Source organism: Eucyclogobius newberryi, unplaced genomic scaffold (assembly GCF_026437365.1).
Source record: "Eucyclogobius newberryi isolate DKJ021-1_F unplaced genomic scaffold, fEucNew1.0.hap1 SCAF_20, whole genome shotgun sequence".
In the NCBI taxonomy this organism is placed as follows: Eukaryota; Metazoa; Chordata; class Actinopteri; order Gobiiformes; family Gobiidae; genus Eucyclogobius; species Eucyclogobius newberryi.
In genome coordinates, this window is record NW_027315835.1 from 3453471 (window position 1) to 3475970 (window position 22500).

The 22500-nt window shown below is 44.5% G+C and overlaps 1 protein-coding gene across 3 annotated transcripts in view; it reads left to right on the forward strand.

Moving 5' to 3' along the window:
• The first annotated feature begins 712 nt into the window (after positions 1-712).
• The window catches only part of ptprea (protein tyrosine phosphatase receptor type Ea), an 81163-nt gene continuing 59375 nt past the window's right edge, over positions 713-22500 (forward strand). For 2 of the 3 annotated variants that reach the window (XM_072456070.1, XM_072456068.1), the window contains exon 1: positions 713-794. The gene's annotated coding sequence lies outside the window, so the exon portion shown is untranslated. The remainder of the gene's footprint in view (positions 795-22500) is intronic. The other variant, XM_072456067.1, reaches the window with a different exon arrangement.

A 22500-nucleotide genomic window follows, 5' to 3' on the forward strand; every position in this document is an offset into this window, starting at 1 on the left:
ATTTGAATTGGATTTTGTACAAATTGTGCTCTACAAATATTTTATTAATTGTGGAATTGAACACGAAGTGCGTTTTAAGGTGGTATTGCTGTTTTCATGGGGTTTTCTTTGAAAAATTGAGATTTCAAACCCTTATTACTATTACTTTAACCACTATTTTGTTCGGTAAATTGCTGATTATATTAATTTCTTGTTAATACAATGTCACTGTTCTGGTGTGGGGCGCTAGTCACCTTTCCACAGATCTGACCAGTTTGTTGAGCTTGGAGATCCATACGTTCCATGTCGTACTGTTGAACATCTCCATGGTCCATAATGCACCTCTGACCTCTGACCTATAAACACGCCCGTATTTCACCACAGTCGCTCATTACTTCACAGTCTTTCTCGGTCAGTTCTTGCTCCATCCCGTCTTCGAGAATTGCTTCACCCCGCAGCAGCAGCAGCAGCAGCAGCAGCAGCAGCAGCAGCAGCAGCAGCAGCAGCAGCAGCAGCAGCAGCAGCAGCAGCAGCAGCAGCAGCTTCCATCTCGTTAAACGTTTCGTCTCTTTATCCCTCTTGAAGGTACGGGCGAGCTCTGTGATTGTCCGACCTCTGGGGGGAGGATCCCGCCGGCTCTTCCAGCGCCCGGGTGCCCGCACAGCAGCGCTCCTGGTCAGGCTCGGAGAGGACGTCGTACCCGGCCGTGCCACTTCCACGTCCAGTCCGCTGTTAACGATGTGACCAGAGGAGCGGGCGGGGCATCTGCTGTCATCGAGATGGGATTAACGATACACTGAAGCAAGCACTTTCAGGTGAGAGCGGCTGTTTGTGCGTTTCGTGGATTTGGGCCGATGTTTGAATTGTATTTTGAGTGCTCGCCAAATATTTTTCTCTGACTCTTTGGAGTTTGTGGAATTGAAGATGATGTGCGTTTTAAGGTGGTATTGCTGTTTTTATGGGGTTTTCTTTGAATTGTTCATTACTTTACCTACTATTTTGTTGATTTTTTAATATTTTTTTGAATCTTTAGAATATTTGGGCCAACATTTGAATTGGATTTTGTACAAATTGTGCTCTACAAATATTTTTCTAATTGTGGAATTGAAAACGATGTGCGTTTTAAGGTGGTATTGCTGTTTTTATGGGTTTTTCGTTGAATTGTTAAGATTTCAAACCCTCTTCACTATTACTTCACCAACTATTTTGTTTGATACATTGTAGATTTTGAATATTTTTTGAATCTGTTGAATATTTGGACCAACTTTTGAATTGAATTTTGTACAAATTGTGCTCTACAAATATGTTTTTAATTGTGGAATTGAAGATGATGTGACTGTTAAGGTGGTATTGCTGTTTTAATGGGTTTTTCGTTGAATTGTTGAGATTTCAAACCCTCTTCACTATTACTTCACCTACTATTTTGTTCGGTAAATTGCTGATTATTAATTTCTTATTTATTTTAGGTTGCAATAAGTCATTATTACATTTAAACTACACATCCAGTTCTTCCATTTGTTCCAGCTGGAGTTGTGTTCAATCCGCTTTACGTTTCCTTCAGAGTAAAACTGTTAAACGTCTGACTTTTTGACGAGCGTTTGTCGCACAGTTCGACCGCTTCACTTTGTCCGAGTCGTTATCAGCCTCTTTGTGACTTCCTCGATCTGGAGATTCACACTTTAGCCTCTCTGTGCTGTGTCAGCCTGTTACCGATAGCAACAGGAAGTCGGGACAGTGGTGTGAACAGTGGTGAAGTGAGAACAACATGCGACTGCCAACCACAGGGCGACTGGGTACAGCACCGCAGAGGAAGAGAATATATATATATGTATTTATAGAATATATTTGACTTGTTGTTTATCGTCTTTTGGCTTGGACAAAAAAATAAAAAAGAGGTTAATGCTGATGAGTTACGTTTTGAGAAACATTGATGCAGTTTTAGAGCTAGAATAAAATAATAAAATAAAAAAGGTCTCGTATTGTCTCACCCTAAACGTTAATACACCTACATTTAGTTACTTTTGTGGTTATTTTATTTTTTATTAGAACGTAGAACAGCAAAAATAACAGAAAAAAACAGAAAAACATCCATCCATCTATCCATCTTCTGCCGCTTTATCCGGGGCCGGGTCGAGGGGGCAGCAGTCTGAGCAGGGACTCCCAGACCTCCTTCTCCCCAGACACTTCCTCTAACTCCTCCGGGGGGATCCCGAGGCGTTCCCAGGCCAGCCGAGAGACATAGTCTCTCCAGCGTGTCCTGGGTCTTCCCCGGGGCCTCTTCCCGGTGGGACATGCCTGAAACACCTCCCGAGGGAGGCGCCCAGGAGGCATCCGAAACAGATGCCCGAGCCACCTCAGCTGGAGGAGCAGCGGCTCTACTCCGAGCTCCCCCCGTGTGGCCGAGCTCCTCACCTTATCTCTAAGGGAGCGCCCAGCCACACGGCGGAGGAAACTCATTTCGACCGCTTGTATCCGCGATCTTGTTCTTTCGGTCACTACCCAAAGCTCATGACCATAGGTGAGGGTAGGAACGTAGACCGACCGGTAAATAGATAGCTTTGCCTTTCGGCTCAGCTCCCTCAGGTCCGATGCAGCGACTGCATCACTGCAGCCGCTGCACCGATCCGCCTGTCGATCTCACGCTCCATCCTTCACTCACTCGTGAACAAGACCCCGAGATACTTGAACTCCTCCACTTGGGGCAAGGACACCCCACCCACCTGGAGAGGGCAAGCCACCTTTTTCCGGTCGAGAACCATGGCCTCGGATTTGGAGGTGCTGATTCTCATCCCAGCCGCTTCACACTCGGCTGCAAACCGTCCCAGTGCATGTTGCAGGTCCGGGTTTGATGGAGCCATCAGGACAACATTGTCTGCAAACAGCAGAGATGAGATCCTGTGGTCCCCAAACCGGACACCCTCCGACCCCTGACTGCGCCTAGAAATTCTGTCCATAAAAACTATGAACAGAACCGGTGACAAAGGGCAGCCCTGGCGGAGTCCAACATGCACTGGGAACAGGTCTGACTTACTGCCGGCAATGAGAACACAGCTCCTGCTCCGGTCATACAGGGACCGGACAGCCCTGAGCAAAGAGCCCCGGACCCCGTACTCCCGGAGCACCCCCCAAAGGACACCCCGAGGGACACGGTCGAAAGCCTTCTCCAGATCCACAAAGCACATGTGGACTGGTTGGGCAAACTCCCATGAACCCTCGAGCACCCGATGGAGGGTATAGAGCTGGTCCAGTGCTCCACGACCGGGACGAAAACCACTCTGCTCCTCCTGAATCCGAGGTTTGACTATCGGTCGGATTCTCCTCTCCAGTACCTTGGAATAGACCTTACCCGGGAGGCTGAGGAGTGTGATCCCTCTGTAGTTGGAACACACCCTCCGGTCCCCCTTCTTGAACAGAGGGACCACCACCCCGGTCTGCCAGTCCAGAGGCACGGCCCCCGAACGCCACGCGATGTTGCAGAGACGTGTCAACCAAGACAGTCCTACAACATCCAGATACTTTAGGTACTCAGGGCGGATCTCATCCACCCCCGGAGCCCTGCCACCGAGGAGTTTGCGAACAACCTCAGTGACTTCAGCTTGGGTGATGGATGAGCCAGCCTCCGAGTCCCCGGTCTCTACTTCCTCTTCAGAAGACGTGACTGAGGGATTAAGGAGATCTTCAAAGTATTCCTTCCACCGTCCGACGACATCCCCAGTCGAGGTCAGCAGGCCTCCACCCGCACCGTAAACGGTGTTGGTGAGACACTGCTTCCCCCTCCTGAGGCGCCGGACGGTTTGCCAGAATTTCTTTGGTGCCGACCGATAGTCCTCCTCCATGGCCTCCCCGAACTCCTCCCAGGCCCGGGTTTTTGCCTCTGCGACAGCACGAGCCGCGGCTCGCTTGGCCTGCCGATACACCTCGATGACCTCCGGAGACCTACAAGCCAGAGTGGCCTGATAGGCCTCCTTCTTCAGTCTGACGGCATCCCTTACTTCCGGTGTCCACCACCGGGTTCGGGGGTTGCCGCCACGACAGGCACCGGAGACCTTGCGACCACAACTCTGAGCAGCCGCATCAACAATGGAGGCGGAGAACATGGTCCACTCGGACTCAATGTCCCCAGCCTCCCCCGGGACATGGGAGAAGCTCTCCCGGAGGTGCGAGTTGAATACCCTACTGACAGAGGGCTCCACTAGAAGTTCCCAACAGACCCTCACAATGCGCTTGGGTCTGCCAAGTCTGTCCGGCTTCCTCCTCCGCCAGCGGATCCAACTCACCACCAGGTGGTGATCGGCTGACAACTCTGCCCCTCTCTTCACCCGAGTGTCCAAGACACGCGGCCGGAGGTCTGATGACACGACAACAAAGTCGATCATTGACCTCCGGCCTAGGGTGTCCTGGTGCCATGTGCACTGATGGACACCCTTGTGCTTGAACATGGTGTTCGTTATGGACAATCCGTGGCTAGCACAGAGGTCCAATAACTGAACACCGCTCGGGTTCAGATCGGTGAAGCCGTTCTTCCCGATCACCCCTCTCCAGGTGTCACTGTCATTGCCCATGTGGGCGTTGAAGTCCCCCAGTAGAACAACGGAGTCCCCGGGCGGTGCACTGTCCAGTACCCCTCCCAAGGACTCCAAGAAGGCCGGGTACTCTGCACTGCTGTTCGGCCCGTAGGCCGCCACAACAGTGAGAGACCTGTCCCCCACCCGAAGGCGGAGGGATGCGACCCTCTCGTTCACCGGGGTAAACTCCAACACGTGGCGGCTGAGCTGAGGGGCTATCAGCAAGCCCACACCAGCCCGCCGCCTCTCCCCGCGGGCAACACCAGAGAAGTGGAGCGTCCAGCCCCTCTTGAGGAGATGGGTTCCAGAGCCCAAACTGTGCGTGGAGGTGAGGCCGACTATATCTAGTCGGTATCGCTCAACCTCCCGCACAAGCTCAGGCTCTTTCCCCCCCAGCGAGGTGACATTCCATGTCCCCAGAGTTAGTCTCTGTGTCTGGAGATCTGGTCGCCGAGGCCCCTGCCGTCGACTGCCGCCCAGATCTCTCTGCACCGGCCCCTTATGGATCCTCCTGCGGGTGGTGGGCCCACGGGAGGGCGGCCCCACGTCGCTCTTTCGGGCTGTGCCCGGCCGGGCCCCGTGGGGTAAGACCCGGCCACCAGGCGCTCGCCATGGAGCACCCATCCCAGGCCTGGCTCCAGGATGGGGCCCCGGTGACGCCGATCCGGGCGACGTAAACTGCCTTGTTTGTGTCGTCGTCATAAGAGGCTTCTGAACCGATCTTTGTCTGACCCGTCACCTAGGACCTGTTTGCCTTGGGAGACCCTACCAGGAGCATGAAGCCCCCGACAACATAGCTCCCGGGATCATTCGGGCACTCAAACCCCTCCACCACGTTAAGGTGTCGGTTCAAGGAGAGGACAGAAAAACATAATAATGAAAAATTAAAAAAACACATATAGACTTTTAAAAGTAGAAAATGAGGGCGTGGCATCAACACTTAATTACTTTGAATAACAATAGCATTTTTACAGCTAGCATTGCTCATTTTCAGGTGTATAATTATGTTTATTATTCAAAATCCTCTGCAAAATGTTCACATTTCGTCACAATAGTGTTTCTCAAGCTGTGACTGTCTAAAATGTGGTATCGATCAGGATCACACCCAGTTTGGTTTTATTTTAGAGCCGGTTTAGACCTGGTTTTGTCCCGGTTTAGCCTTGTTCTGGTGCTACTGTGAAAGACAAATATTTCCCCAGGAAGCACTTGCTGTGAAAAATATCCAAATGAATGTCGTAGCTCCATTGTTTAGTGTAAAACTCCCTGTTATTGATCGCCAGATACCGTTGTTTATTCAGCCTATGTTTTATCTTTTAGCTGCTGTCGGACGGAGACTAATGCCACCGAGTCTCCCCGTGTCCCACCTACGTCTTATCCAGAGTTTGGTCAGGGTTGTCCACTCGGCCGCTCTGGTTTCCTCTCTGCAGGAAGTGGTGCTGGCGGCGCAGGAAACAGTCCGGCAGCTGGACGCCTGCTTCTGCTTAGCGAGCGCAAACACAGAGCTTTTTATGACCAATGTGACCCAGATTCTGTACAATTCGGATGTCGACTGAACGGGCGCTCACAGTACAGGCTGCAGAAGCACTCAGCTATTGTTACTATAGCCACATAGTGCAACTTGAACACATTTTGGACGGTATTTTGACATAAAAAGATCTACATTTTCCTGAGTATAAGTCGCACCAGCCAAAAAATGCATTATTGAGAAAAAAAAAAAACATATATAAGTCGCACTGGAGTATAAGTCGCATTTTTGGGGAAACTTATTTGATAAAATCCAAGACCAAGAACAGACATTTCATCTTGAACTGCAGTTTAAAATAATAACAGATGAGAGAACATGGTGAATAGGTGTACGTATGCTAACGCTAACACCTTCAGCTACATGACGTATGCTAACACCTTCAGCCACATGAGGTATGCTAACGCTAACACCTTCAGCTACATGACGTATGCTAACGCTAACACCTTCAGCTACATGAGGCACAGACAGAACTGTGGTAAGTGTCTGGTATGTTAACGTAACATATGAACAGTTATTCAGATAACTATAGCATAAAGAACATGCTAACAAGTTTAGCAAAGCATCAGTTTTACCCCAAATCACTAAATCCACTGAATTCTTCTTCCTCTGTGTCACTTCTAAACAACTCCACAAACTCCAGAGGAAGAGGAAGTGCAGATTCTTCTTCTGCGTCGCTCCGAGCCAAGAGCGCCCTCTTGTGGTCGTCAGTGTGAAAATAACGAATAATATCACATATAAGTCGCACTGGAGTATAAGTCGCACCTCGGCTAAAACAATGAAAAAAGGTGCGACTTATAGTCCAGAAAATACAGTAAATTAGGACTAATTGATTTAGTCTTTACAGTTAATTGCTGTCTCTTTTAGTTTACTATTTCACCCCAAATGCATTTACAATCTAGTTTTAGGTCCAATCTGTCGCAGAAAGTTTCGATTTGAACAAAAATAGGCAAACTATTAATTTAAACAGCACGGGGCTTCGACAAAAGAAAAGGTCAACATGTTTTGTCTTTTTAGTTTAAATTCAAGACAGAACTCTGAATGTGTAAATGACTGTGACTGTCGGAACAACACAGGAACAGGCCTGGAAGCAAAATGTTGATCAAAGTCGCCCAAAAACACACTCATGTCTTTAATTTAGGCTTTGGTGTCGTTTACAGGTGGATACAGGCCGAGCTGTAGAAGATGTATTAAAACATTTATAATATATAGTCCATTTAATCTGTTATTGGTCTGGAGTGCGCCGTGGTAGAAAACGTTAAAGGTTTGAAAATGTTTTTGAAAATGATCATCTGAACGTGCAGGTCTGAAAAGCTAGAATTTATGCTAAACTAAAACAAACTTCTACCGTATTTTCCGGAGTATAAGTCGCACCGGAGTATGAAAAAAATGCATAATAGAGAAGAAAAAAACATATATAAGTCGCACTGGAGTATGAAATGCGGTTGCAAGTGTGAAAATAACAAATAATATCCATGTGATCAGTATATAAGTATAAGTCGCACCCCGGCCAAAACTATGAAAAAAGGTGCGACTTATAGTCCGGAAAATACAGTATTTACATCTGGTTAATTTCAAATTCCATTCACATTTTCTGCCACACGTGAACCATGACCGCAACATTTAAAGCTACAGTTTGACACATTTCGGACAGATTGCTTTAGAATATCGTCATGGGGACAGTGTAGATTCCATAAAGATGATTAGAAACATCAAAAGTCCCCGTAAACCCCGTCTGTCAAACCCGCGGCTCTGTTCTGATTCTCATGTGGCTCAGAAGTGCAGTTTCTTCCTTTCCCGCGGCTCTTCAAGGCCCCTCCCCCTCCATAAAGGCCCCTCCCCCTCCATAAAGGCCCCTCCCCCTCCATAAAGGCCCCTCCCCCTCCGTGTCCAGTGCAGAGCGGTTTGACCCGGGTGTTACCTTCACAGCTCGCGGGTCAAATGAACTTGTCCGCGGCGGAGATTTGTGGAATCCAATATGTCACCGCCTCCTCGCCGCTCGTTTGATGTGCGCTGCAGCGGTCGCTTGTCACGCCCGCGCTTCCCCCCCCCCCCGTCTGTTAGCCCGTTAGCCGTTAGCACACCAGCTGTGTTCGCGCGCAGAGGATGTTTTACTTCCTCGCTGGATAAGGTCGCCGAGTTCTCCGCCAGGGGATTTTTGAGTCGTTTATTTTGTCTCGACGCCGGGACAATGTCCCCGAAACCAGCGAAGAATGAAAAATATGCAACTTTGAATGACATTTTATGGCTTTATATTGAACGATGATGTGATGTTTGGGTTTTTAGCACCTTTCTTGATAATCAGCGTTATGACTTTTATTCAACAGGATTATTTTCCAGTTTGGAATGACATTTACCACATTTAAGGAACTCGTCTAGACTCAGCGCTATGGAAACAGCTGCTGCGTCATGAACTTCTTTTCTTTCAGGGGAATGTGTTGAAGCAGAAACGTGTTTAAAGGAACGAACATGAGGCTGAAAATCTCTCAGTTGGAGGGTCATTGTTGTTGTTGTTGTTGTTGTTGTGTTGCTTTCAGTGGCGGTTGGCAGCCAATTGAAAAGGTGCATTCATCACCACCAACTTCAAAGTGTGTTTAAACTACACCGCAAAAAAAGTGAGAGAGAAAGAGAGAGAGGAAAGATGGGGAGAAACAGGAAGAGAGAGAAAGAGGTAGAAAAACAGAGAGAGTAAGAGGGGAAGAAAGAGGAATAGAGCTGAAGAGAGAGAAGAAGAGATAGAGAGAGAGAGGGTGAGAAAGAGGGGGAAAGAAGGGGGGACAGAAAGAGAGAGAAAGAGGGAGGGAGAAAAACAGAGAGAGAAAGAGGGGGAGAAAGAGAGTGAAGAAGAGAGCAGAAAAGAGAGAACAAGAGAGAGAGGGGTAGAAAGAGGGAGAGAAAGAGAGAGAAAGATGTGGAGAAACAGGAAGAGAGAGAAAGAGGAATAGAGAGCAGAAGAGAGAGAAGAAGAGAGTGAAAGAAAGAAAGAGCGAGAGAAAGAGAGAGGAAAAAACCTTGTTGGAGGGTCAGTCACCTGCTCGTCTCCATGGAGATGTGATCGCTTTACCTGAATTGTTCCACACCACTACCAGGTCAGATCTGCGGAGAGGCGTCCCCGAGTTACATTTCACGATGAGAATGAACCTTTTTCATGGCACTTTCTGTCCTGAAATCATGTGAATGAAATAAAGGCTAAATGACTTCATCCTTTTTAACCTTTAAAACAAATCGCATTATTCATTTAATCACTAAGTCTAATTGCCTGAGCGGCCAGAGCGCAAATGTACGTCACGTTCGGGTGTAAAAATGCCAAAAAAACAGACCATAAACGGCGTCAAACAACCGCCTTTTAAACCTTGACCTGAGATTGCTTCACACAAAAACATACAATTACCTTGGTTTTGTAAGAAAAGTCGCTCGAGACGTTATTTGTCCCTCTTCTCTCACCGTCTTTTCGCCCGACGAGTCCCAACGTGTGCGAAACCGCCACCGCGGGCTCCAAAATGGCCGCCAAACGCAGACGCCTGCGTTTGGCTGCGGTTCAAAGGTCGAGAGATGAAACCGCTCTCGCTCGTCCGTCCAAACGACAATTTTCGCTTCGTTTTCCTGCTCTTGTTGTGTTTTTAGCTCTCGTTGTGTTTTTTGCTCTTGTTGTGTTTTTTGCTCTCGTTGTGTTTTTTGCTCTCGTTGTGTTTTTTGCTCTCGTTGTCGCTGTCGAAAAAGAGCGAAAGCAAATCGACCGCCGCCAAGTTCAAGCGGTCGAAAGTGACAGCGTTTTACCTCGTTTGCGCCGTTTGTTTTTATGGTTTTTCGTCGTTATATTGTGAATTTTGACAGATTTAAAACTCTTGTGAAGCTAAAAAAGAACTGAAACCTCTTTGTAAAATTGTAAATTGTTAAAAAGTTTTGGAAAACATATTTGGCTTATTTGTTATATTGTACTTATGCGTGATATTGTACTTTTACGTGATATTGTACTTATGCGTGATATTGTACTTTTACGTTGTTTTTCATGTTGTTTTTCACTTCTGCCACATAAAAAAGAGGAGTACAAAAGCTGCTGCCGCTTCAGGAAGATTCAGTGGCGTAGCACGTTATTTCCATGGCAACCGCAGCAGTAAAACCCTCGTGGAAGACGTTCTGGGGCCAGTGTGTCAGGAGCACAAGAGTTGTACATCCTGTTTGAAAAAGTCCCACAAGGATCTTTGTTTACGCTGCGAGTGCTAAAACACTCTCCTCTTTCTTTTCTCTTCTTTTTTCTCTGTTTTATCTTGCTCGCTTTTCTCCCTCTCATTTCTCATCTCTCCCTCCCTCCCTCCTTTCTTTTGTCTCTCTCTGAATCAAGTGTCTTCTTGTCCTTCTTGTCCTTCTTGTTTTACACATGCATATAACAGTATTGCACATGATAATGTCAGTATTGTACATGATAATGTCAGTATTGCACATGATAATGTCAGTATTGTACATGATAATGTCAGTATTGCACATGAATATGACAGTATTGCACATGAATATAACAGTATTGCACATGACAATGTCAGTATTGTACATGGGTATGACAGTATTGTACATGATAATGTCAGTATTGCACATGAATATGACAGTATTACACATGCATATAAAAGTATTGCACATGAATATGACAGTATTGCACATGATAATGTCAGTATTGCACAGGAATGACAGTATTGCACATGAATATAACAGTATTGCACATGAATATAACAGTATTTCACATGAATATAACAGTATTGCACATGAATATGACAGTATTGCACATGAATATAACTGTATTGCACATGATAATGTCAGTATTGCAAATGAATATGACAGTATTGCACATTAATATGAAGATGAGTGACACAAGTTCAGTTCTAACAGTGTTTGTTGTAGAGTCTGACAGCAGCAGAAGGACAGACTTGTGAAACGTCTCCTTCTTCGTTAAGAAATATGTCTTTTTCAGTATCATATGGACAACAAGAAGGTGAAAGATGATTTTAGGTTATGAATGAGACGTATATTATTTCCAAGAGCCCGTATGCGTTTGTATTGGATGCTCGCGGTCCTGTAACTGCTTTGACAATGATCACGGTCCCGCTCGCCCTCTGCTTCCACGTCTCATTATTTCCTCCCTGTTATAGCCTGTTATAGAACCTCCTCCTTTATCCGTTAAAAACACCACGTCTGCACCGTTTCGACGCCTCTTCCTCGCTCTCCCTCTCCACACTCCTTGTTTCAGCTCTAATACCTGATCCGGCAGCGTCTGTGATCACAAAGGCGATAACGAGAAGTGTCACTATGCGGCCGAGCATTAGCCTTAGTTATATCTGCCTGTAATTGTCCTCCCGGCGCCGGTGAATAATTGAATATCGCATGCGGGAAAGGTCCCTGAGGGGTCAGGCTGGCGAGGGAGATGGATGGGCGAGAGGAGGGCGGGTAATGATGGATACAGACCACAAGTGCAATGTGAGCAGAAGGGCAGGGTGGTCCCATGACAGGGTCTGCACACACGCTCAGCACATGCACCTGTCATGACTGTGTGAGAACATGGTACTTGATATGGACGTCTCAAGGCTCGTTCATTTAGAGTCAAGTCCCGAGTCAATGAAGTCAAGGCAAGTCCAAGTCAAGTCCCGAGTCGAAGAAGGGCAAGTCCAAGTGAAGTCCCGAGTCGAAGAAGGGCAAGTCCAAGTCAAGTCCCGAGTCGAAGAAGGGCAAGTCCAAGTCAAGTCCCGAGTCGAAGAAGGGCAAGTCCAAGTCAAGTCCCGAGTCGAAGAAGGGCAAGTCCCAAGTCAAAGACAGGCCAGTCCAAATCAAGTCCTAAGACAAAGACAGGCCAGTCCAAATCAAGTCCTAAGTCAAAGACAGGCCAGTCCAAATCAAGTCCCAAGTCAAAGACAGGCCAGTCCAAATCAAGTCCTAAGACAAAGACAGGCCAGTCCAAATCAAGTCCTAAGTCAAAGACAGGCCAGTCCAAATCAAGTCCCAAGTCAAAGACAGGCCAGTCCAAATCAAGTCCTAAGACAAAGACAGGCCAGTCCAAATCAAGTCCTAAGTCAAAGACAGGCCAGTCCAAATCAAGTCCCAAGTCAAAGACAGGCCAGTCCAAATCAAGTCCTAAGACAAAGACAGGCCAGTCCAAATCAAGTCCTAAGTCAAAGACAGGCCAGTCCAAATCAAGTCCTAAGTCAAAAACAGGCCGGTCCAAATCAAGTCCTAAGTCAAAGACAGGTCAGTCCAAATCAAGTCCCAAGTCAAAGACAGGCCGGTCCTAAGTCCTGTATATTTATATATTATTAGATATTATTAGTTGAGAACTGTCTTCGTTCAGACAGATCCACACTGTGTTTAACAGTAAAATCATCTATAAAACCCTTGACCCTTGACCCTTGTCTCCAAACTCTTCTCAATTACCGGCGAAAAATGCAAACTATCCCGTTTATTCACACCGTCCGGTCGGGATTTGAAACGGCAGCGCTGGAGTTAAAATCTGCTTTGGACCTTAGTTATGGCTAGAATGTTTTAAGAGGATTATGAATAATCACCGCGTCTCTCAGGCCGTGTTATTTTTAACTAATGTACTTCTGTAAAACGCTCCGCGCTCAGATGCTCCGCGCTCAGACCTGTGACGCCGCGGAGCCGAGCGGAGCCGAGCGGAGCCGAGCGGGCGCTTTATTAAGCTCAATTTAACTTAAGTGAAATGGGAATTACGTTCGCTGGGTTAATCTGTCGCTCGGTAATGCGCAGACAAGACGCTTAACGCTGTTGCACTTTGTAACTTCTTTACCAAACCTTTAGAAACGCGCACAACCTGCGAACGGCCTCGCCTCTCCGCGGATCCGAACTGGTGTAGATGCGTTTGATCCGCCAGAAAGTTTGTCCAAAAGTTCAAAAGTACTGCTATGTTAATGAAAGTCATATTTACGTGGAGCGAATTGCAGAGTTGACGATTGAGCGGTCGTTGGCGTCTTGAACGACCAACGACCAACTAAATACCAGCGCTGCAGTGACTGTAGATGCGTTTGATTCGCCGAAAAGGTTGTCCAAAGATTCCAAAGTACTGCTATGTTAATGAAAGTCATATTTACTTGGAGCGAATTGCAGAGCTGTCAATTGAGCGGTCATGAACGACCAACCAAATATGTAGCGCTGCAGCGAAGGTAGATGTGTCTGATTCTCCGGAAAGGTTGTCCAAAGGTTCAAAAGTACTGCTATGTTAATGAAAGTCATATTTACGTGGAGCGAATTGCAGGGTTGTCAATTGAGTGGTCGTTGGTGTCTTGAACGATCAACGTTTTTAGTCTTTACCAGTCGTTTGCTCGTTGTTTCGGGGGATTTTTAAGGGTTTATGTTCGACAACAGCGGAAAAGATACGGTATGAACTAAGTTAGCTCGAGAATCATAGCGATACTTATTGAAAGCGTTCGCCTGGGCCACGCCCCTAATCGACGTAAAACGATAACTGTTGACGTGTGGTTGAGTCGGTTGATGGTTTAATCTCTTTGTAAAGCGATCTTAGGCCCTGTCGTACCTTTAGGAACTGATTAACCACTCCTTTTCCTCGCCGTAACGCATTGTAATGACACGTTCCGCTGCGTTGTATGAATATTACGTACGATCCTGTACAAACTCATCAAGTATTGGCTCTTTCGCCTCTCGACTGAACACGGTTACTGCAGCTCCATATATTATACTCCATATTTCTCGCATACATTTCTCTTTTCTTACAGTCCCCGCAGACCTGGACTTGAAACCTACTTTACCGATCCCACCTGCACTTGAAGGTGTCAGAAAACAGATCAACACTGAAACTAAAGGGTGAAAGAAAGAGCTGTGAACGTTACATTTACACTGATGTATTTATGGAAATGATTCATTTATTTATTGTGTTGGTGAAGAAAAGCCCAACACTTTAGTTTTGACTGCATTGTCCCGGCAAGTAAATAAATAAAATAAATAAAATAGATAAAATAGATAAATAAAATAAATAAAATAAATAAAATAAATAAAATAAATAAAATAAATAAAATAAATAAAATAAATAAAATAAATGAAATAAATGAAATAAATGAAATAAATAGAACAAATAGATCAAATAGATCAAATAGATCAAATAAATAAAATAAATAAAATAAATAAAATAAATAAAATAAATAAAATAAATAAAATAAATAAAATAAATAAAATAAATAAAAATTGATTATCCCTCTGGAATACGAGCCAGCCCACGTTCTAAACGCCTCATGATGCAAAGTAGGTTACACGCTCAGTCCTTGACCGTCGCGCTACACATCACATACTTCCTCCACAACCTGGCAACCCATGTTCCTTACCCAGAGCACTTTTAATGAGTTGTAAGGCATGCCATTCCCCGCCTCTTTTACATAAACGCACTCGGGCGCGCAGAGGGAGCGCGCCTACATTTGTTTCCACTAAAGAATCGAGCAGCTGACGGTGCAGAGTGGACCCAGCGTGTCTCTGTGGTCATTACGGAGCCACAGCGGAGGCTCTCGACGGGGAAAGGCTGGAATTGATTAATGGCATTGGGGGGTGAGGGGGGTGATGGGGGGTGAGGGGGGTGATGGGGGGCGAGGGGGGTGATGGGGGGCGAGGCAGCATGGGCGAGGGAGCGGGAAATGTGCAGCGCTGCAGTGAAGGTTAGCGTTAGCGTGTGGTTTGTGTTGGGTTTTTTACGTTTTTTCTTTGCTTTGACTGGGTTTAATTGCTCTGGGACTTGTTACATATTATATATTTTGTTGTTTTTTATTGGTTTAAGCTGAAATGGTTTTGTCTATAAAATGTTCTGTATAATTAAAGTGGATCGATGATTGGAAGAGGAAAGATTGGATTGGTAACTACACTTTCTTTAACTAAACGTGTGGCTCATTTGACATTATTCAAATTATATGTATGTATTTTTTCTTATATTACATGTTGAATAAAAGCAAGGTAGATCAATGCTAGTTTATTTTATGGATTACGTGTACAGTGGGTATAATATTTCTCTTGCCCAATCGATGGACTGGTCAATATCTCATTACTACTAAGTATCTCTATGATCCGCCCAGAACTACTCACCAGGACAAGTATTTATATACACAGAAATACACAGAAACAATGTATTAGTTATCTCAGCTATACAGTTATGTCACACAATACCTTTTCCTTTCTGCATCTGTGCCATATGAATCCTTATCTTCCAAATAAATAAAATAGTCCAAAAATATAAGTAATAGTAGTAAAGTACATCTCGTGGAGCAGGTTTTTCCACCAGGCCAAGATATGCAGTAAAATATGAAACGTATGTAACGAATTTACCATTATTTCTCTTCTGGACATTAAAACACGTTTGTATTAAAGCTCTGCACAGATGCAAAGTGCTAACGCGCTCAGTGGCTGGCAGCGGCTGAGTGCAGTTAAGCGTTTGTGCAGCTCTTTCTGAGCGAGCGCGTGAGAAAGTTGGTCCTAAATCACACAGAAGGCTGACAGGTGCCATGTCGAGGCTGCTGCTCTGGTCTCCATGGCAACGCTCTGAGCAGCGCCGAACGCGTCTGCACCGAGTCAGAGCAGTTCGTTTTCATCTTTTTTTTTTGGAACTCTCGCCTCACGACGAGGAGATTCTGGGTTCGACTCCCGGGCCGTTGGCATGTTTCTCCTTGTATATAAAAGAATATAAAATAAAGTAAAGTAAAATAAAGTATAATATAAAATAAAATAGTATAATATAAAATAATATAAAATAAAATAATATAAATAAAACAAATAATATAAAATAAAATAAAATAGTATCATATAAAATAAAATAGTATCATATAAAATAAAATAGTATAATATAAAATAAAATAATATAATATAAAAAAAAAAAAAAAAAAAAATTAAATTAAATTAAAATAAAATAAAATAAAACAATATAATATTTAGGTCAAGTCTAGCTGAAGCTCTGGCCGTGCAGCGCTGGACGACAGCTGCTCTCTGCTCCGGACAGTTTGCTCCAGCGGCACTGAAGGACGAATCAAATGTGGACGAGTCATTTCCCTCACAAGTATCACACCGTCACATCACTGTTTGTATCAATACTCGTTCAAATGAGCGGTTTTGATTAGATTTTTCCATGTTTTGTCAATGTAACATTAGTGTTTGGACGTTCACTGCTGCGACGTGTCCTTGAGGCTCATTTCCACCTTCTTCTCGTACGTTCGCTTGGATAAATCGGCGTCTAACCTGCGCAAGTAGTTTCCAAACGCAGTCTACAGCGCTGTGTCCTTTCAGCGTTCACCTTCTCAGGTTCTGCGCTGAACATTTCCCCACAGACGCCTCACGCTGCAGAACAGGGGCAACGCAAATAGCAACAGACGCCCTGCTCACCTTCTCTCTTTTCATTCACACACTCCACTTCTTCACATCGTCAGGCTGAAGCCATCGCTGCGCAGAAAACACATGATGCACTGTTAGAACGCTTAGGGAGAGTTTAACCAGCCGCACAGTGACTTTGCATTTGGTCAGCTGTGTAAATATGGCAACTTTTTATGCTGGTGTCATTGTGCGGTGAGACTAGAGTGGGCGAGGTAATATAATGAAGGCAGAACATGCAAATCAAGCCTGAAACTTGATTTACTGTATGAATAAGACAAAACGACCTTGACTAAAGTGGTTCTTAAAGGCTCTGTACCTGATTTTTATTCATTCTAGTCAAGTGCTCTTAACACCTTTGTATTGTATTGTAAACGTACCTCGTGATATCGCAATATTAAATGTCAGCGTTACGATTATTGTGAGGAAAAAACATCACAATTTAACGATTATTTCACGATTATCGAGACTGTGATCGAACAACAGGGAAATCTTTCATTTTCCTTCATTCTCGTGGTCTATATATTTATACTATTCCTTATGTTTGTGACGGCTTCACACAATTGAACGTTCTAAAACACCAAATTAAGTTAAATGTGCCAAAAACAGCCAGATAAAACAGTTCTTAACATTTATATACATTTTTGGGCTGTATATTGAACAGAAAATGATTAAATTTGCTTCTTAAACGGTCACAATTGTACATATTTTTATATTTCTTACATTAAGGATAAAAAGACCCCTCTTTCAATCCACAGTAATTGTTTTGAATAATTAAAGCGGCTGTACACTTTTTTTTTCATGTAATAAAATAAAAACAGTTCCAGCACTCTTAGGGTGAAAATGAAACCGCAGTGTGCTGTCTGCGTTCAATTAAAGAGCGTTTTCGTTCTGTGCTGTTTGCATGCTAATGTTGTTAGCTATACCGTGATGACAAAACTCTGCTCTGGCCTCTGAAAGTGCTGAAAAGTGCTTTTATAAATTCTGCAAATGATTAAAATGTTCGGAATGTGTTAGGAAAGTGAGGAATATCTTGCAAAACAGTTTTTCCACATTTTTAATACAGTAAAAATGGTTTTGGAGTTAGATGTGTGGGTCGTTTCCAAGCCTGAATCATGCGTCATAAACTATGTGTTGAATTAAGTCTTGGTTTATGCTTTATTAAGTCTAGTTATTATAAAGTGTTACCGAAAACACAAATCTACAGAGAAAATACCAGCACAGTTCCTCATGTAACACGGCCCCGCCCCACCGCCCCGCCCTGTGCCCCCCGCCCCCCTTCACCCCGGCCCACTCTCCAAAATTCCCCGGCTGATTTATCCGAGCGGACAGAGCGGCTCTTTGTGCCCGGGCGAGGCCACATTAAGGACGCCGCGCCTTCACGACACGACAACACGGCTAATTCTGTGTCAGCGGCGAGACGGCTCATTTTCTGACTTATCTACTAATTGTACGAGCTCGTCCTGACGCGGCGGCTTCAGAGGGTAATTAGTGACCGAAGAGTGGACTCCGCAGTGTCATTATGTCACTCGGGTTTCTTTAGAGGCCAGAGGATGAAACACAGGCTTTAAAGGACAAGTATTATCAAGAATTATCATGTATTATCAAGTATTATCAAGAATTATCATGTATTATCAAGTATTATCAAGTATTATCAAGAATTATCATGTATTATCAAGTATTATCATGTATTATCAAGAATTATCATGTATTATCAAGTATTATCAAGAATTATCATGTATTATCAAGTATTATCAAGTATTATCAAGAATTATCATGTATTATCAAGTATTATCAAGTATTTTCAAGTATTATCATGTATTATCAAGTATTATCAAGTATTATCAATTATCATGTATTATGATGTATTATCAAGTATTATCATGTATTATCAAGTATTATCAAGTATTATCAATTATCATGTATTATGATGTATTATCAAGTATTATCATGTATGACCCGGTCAGGGTTAAGGTTAAGGTTAGGGTTGGGGTTAGGGTTAGGGTTAGGGTTAAGGTTAGGGTTAGCCATGAGGTTATATGGCAGTGCCGCGGTTCCTGAAACTGCTGGGCCATTTGACCGCGGCTCTGCAGCCACGGCCATTGTTCAGAGCTGGAGCAGAAATAAACTGTAAACAAACACAACAACAACATTAAAAACATGAGATTTCATCGTTTTCCCCACAATATTTTGAATTGACTCTTAACTAGGGCCCGGGGGCCAAATGCGGCCCTCAGACCAATTTTTGTCGGCCCTCCAGCTTCCTGCTGTGTCGGCCCAAACAACAACAAGTTGTACTTTTTACTGTGCGATTGGGAAAATTCAGGCATTTTGATGTTATACCATCCGAATATTAATGTTCCAGGTCTAATTCAAGGTGTGGAGGCTCAAATGCTCGAATGATTCACTTTGTCATTCAACAAATTGGACATTGTCAGGTTGTTTGTGGCCCTCTGCCCCGTTTAAGGGTCAAAATGTGGCCTGACCCTGATCTGGTGTGTCTGTTTTAACAAAGTGCTGAGTGTCTGTCCCGCTCATTGTGGCTAAACGTTCACTTCCTCCTCTGCAGTCGTGTCGGTTCACCTCTAGGACACAACGACACACCCGCTGCTACAAACGATCCGCAGCCTGTTCACGGATCGCTCACGCCGCACACGCACCTCACGCCGTCCCGGGACGATAGCCTCCACCCAGGCCGCTCCGGACCACGTCATCCGAAAGCTTTTCCCCCCCAGAGCCTCACACGTTCCAGTCCCTCGCTCTTTGCGCCTCGCCGCGGCTGAAGGTGACTGGTTTTTCAGACTCGGCACAAAACCTAAATATGATGATTCAAGCGCGCGGCCCAGTTTTGACCTGTGTTAAACGATGAGCGGCGCTAACACATTCCATTAGAGGGCGGGGCGGGGCGGGGTGGGGCTGCGATGAGGGGAGATCCTCGGGGAGAATGCAGAGGAAATGATTTCGACGGAGGAGGAAGTGGCCCACGGGGAGAGAGGTCAAAGGTCGGGACAAGACGGAGGACGAACGCGGACGTAAAGACGATATTCTAACGTCAAGACGACTTACGATCTGAGACTTTTTGAGTTTTGCATTTAGAATTTACTGCTGGACAATCCAGGAGAACATCGATCTTATTTTTTGAATGAATTCAGGAATAATTGTGTCGTGTTGTGCATTTATTAGTCGACTAAAAGCTGTTAAACTAATGAAGTATCTCAATAATCTGACCAAATATCGGACCTAAACTGCCCTCTGCCGCGGCAACAAACAATATGTGAATAAAAGAAAAGAAAATGTCCCGTAAACGAGGTATTCACGTGTAGACAGAGCAGAATCCTAATCATCTAAATACAATAATACACATTTTGGTGAATAAAGAGGACAAATGAATGGACCATTGAGCTGATCACATTTTCTTTCTGATTTGACTCATATTTAGTCTTAGATCATACACTTTCTCACTGTTTACAGTTTATGTTTGACATGTTTTAACTCCTCCCAGTGCCACACCTTTAACTCCTCCCAGTGCCACACCTTTTATGTCGAATATTTTTATGATTCTTACTGCACAAGGACACAAGTGGGTACTGTAGGTACATTTACATATTACAGTGTACACACTGTGTGTACACTGTACACAGTGTGTACACAGTGTATACTGTATACACAGTGTGTACAGTAATGGAGTTCACAGAAGCTGTAATGACTCTCGGAGAATCCGAGGATTTCACTTTGGACTTGTCACATAAACACGAGTGAAAGAAGCATTAGACAGGGCATCTGGCATAAAGGCCAGTGTGAACTACATGTTATGAAGTGTTTTAGTTTAGTCACGTTCTAAACATGTTGAGATACATCCTCAGTCATATTTCCTTCTCACGTACTGTATTTACTCTGGGTTTAGAACATCCATTTCGTTCTCATAACTTCTTTATAAAAAGACAAATGAGGCAGCGATGAGCGGTCGTCAGGACGACCATGTTTGGCAAAGAATGAAACAAACAAACAAAAAAATCCAATAAGTCGCAGTCCCACGTGGCGCCTGGAGTCTATTTCCGCTCAGCAGAAATCCCTTAGGGCTCCGGGCCCCTCCCCCACTTCCACTTCCACAGCTTTGACATTTACTGCCTCTAAAGTCGGAGCATGGAAGGAGCTAGGAGACATGATCAAGGGCCTTGTGTGCATCCTTGTTCTCATTAGAAGTCTCCCACCATCAGTCTTCTCTGCTCGACATGTCAGGGTTTATTAATCGCTTCAGGAAATATTATTGACCCAAACTTGCTGCTCTATATAGTGCAAGCTCCAGTGGAAGAAGCTCCAGTGGAAGAAGCTCCAGTGGAAGAAGCTCCAGTGGAAGAAGCTCCAGTGGAAGAAGCTCCAGTGGAAGAAGCTCCAGTGGAAGAAGCTCCAGTGGAAGAAGCTCCAGTGGAAGCACAGTCCAGAGCAGGGGTGTGCAAACTACGGCCCGCGGGCCACATGTGGCCCGTTTGTCTTTATAATCCGGCCCGCCAAACAATTCATATTTAAATTTTTTATTTAGTTTTCCTTTTTTGCCCTCAGGCGTCTGGCTGCACTTGTATCGTTAATAAATATGACATGAAATTACTTAAATAATAGATATTTGACAGAAAAGTGATATTTTATTCGAGCGGGAAAAATATTCAGATTATTACAAACGACCCCGGTCTCCGTGTGACATCAGAGCTTATGTTCATTTCAGAGTTTATGTGTTTGAAAATCAACATAAAAATACAAGAAATTATATTAAATCCCACATGTTTATAACTTCTTTCGGGCTCAGACATTTCATGCTCCAATGTGTCTTTTCCTAACATTGTTCTGCCTTTGCCAAAGCTCTAAACTTAAAGACAGGTTTATACCATTTTTTTCAAATTTTGACTTTATTTGGTGTATTTATACCTGTTGTACATATAGATTATAGTTTTACTATAATCGAGCAGGTATTTGTGAAGAAAACGTTGAAAAAGCTGTAGAAAATGACAGAAAGTGACATCACACCAGGAACAGGAAGTGACATCACACCAGGGACTCATTCCAGATAAAACATATGCAGAATTTACACCAAAAATAACTTTTTTTTTTAAACTCTAAACGTGAATTCAACAAAATAAAGTCACTCTCAAACATTTTTTATTTGTCAATTTTTTTTTTTTTTAAATTGTGACATTAGATGAGTTTTGGCCCAGTGTTTGCTGAGTAATTTCCTAGCGTGATTTCATCAATTACAACCAGGAAGTGAAATTGTAAACTTAAAAAAATAGCTATTTCTGGGTTAAAATGTCCATAAATTTTTAAAGCAAAATTTTAAATATATAAATCTTAACTGCATTTGAGTTCAATGAGTCGTCCGGCCTGTAGGGGGCGCTTTAGCCGAACGACCTCTTCCTAAACCTAACTCTAACTTTACCTAAATGTGCTTAATGCAAATGGTGTTTGTGGCAGAACTGGACTGAGAAAAAAAATAATAATAAAAAAATCAATCCTGCCAAACTCCATCGTCGCCATGTTGTTGCTATGGAGATTATCAACAGTAAGCGGCAGCACAGTTTTGCCACACGAACTACTAACTCTTCCTTGCTTTAAAGTTAGACTGTAAACTTTTAATATATCAATCCACGTTTATTGCTTTCGATTATTGGGTCATAACAGCCACAAAACTCTTATTTTCACCATCACAAACTCATTAAACGGCCTCAGGGAAGAATCATCGAGCCGTAGTCGCTGCTCCGCGTCGGTCCAAGTGCAAAGTGCAAAGCGAGTGCCCCTTTACTCTGGACACTGCGGTACTTGGAACAGTGTCTTCATTCATTGGCTCCGGGCTCCGGTCCACAGGGAGACGATGCAGCTGCAGCCCACACACACCTGCAGCCTGGAGCCCCCACACACCTGCAGCCTGGAGCCCCCACACACCTGCAGCCTGGGGCCCACGCACACCTGCAGCCTGGGGCTCACGCAGCCCACACACACCTGCAGCCTGGAGCCCCCACACACCTGCAGCCTGGGGCCCACACACACCTGCAGCCTGGGGCCCACACACACCTGCAGCCTGGGGCCCACACACACCTG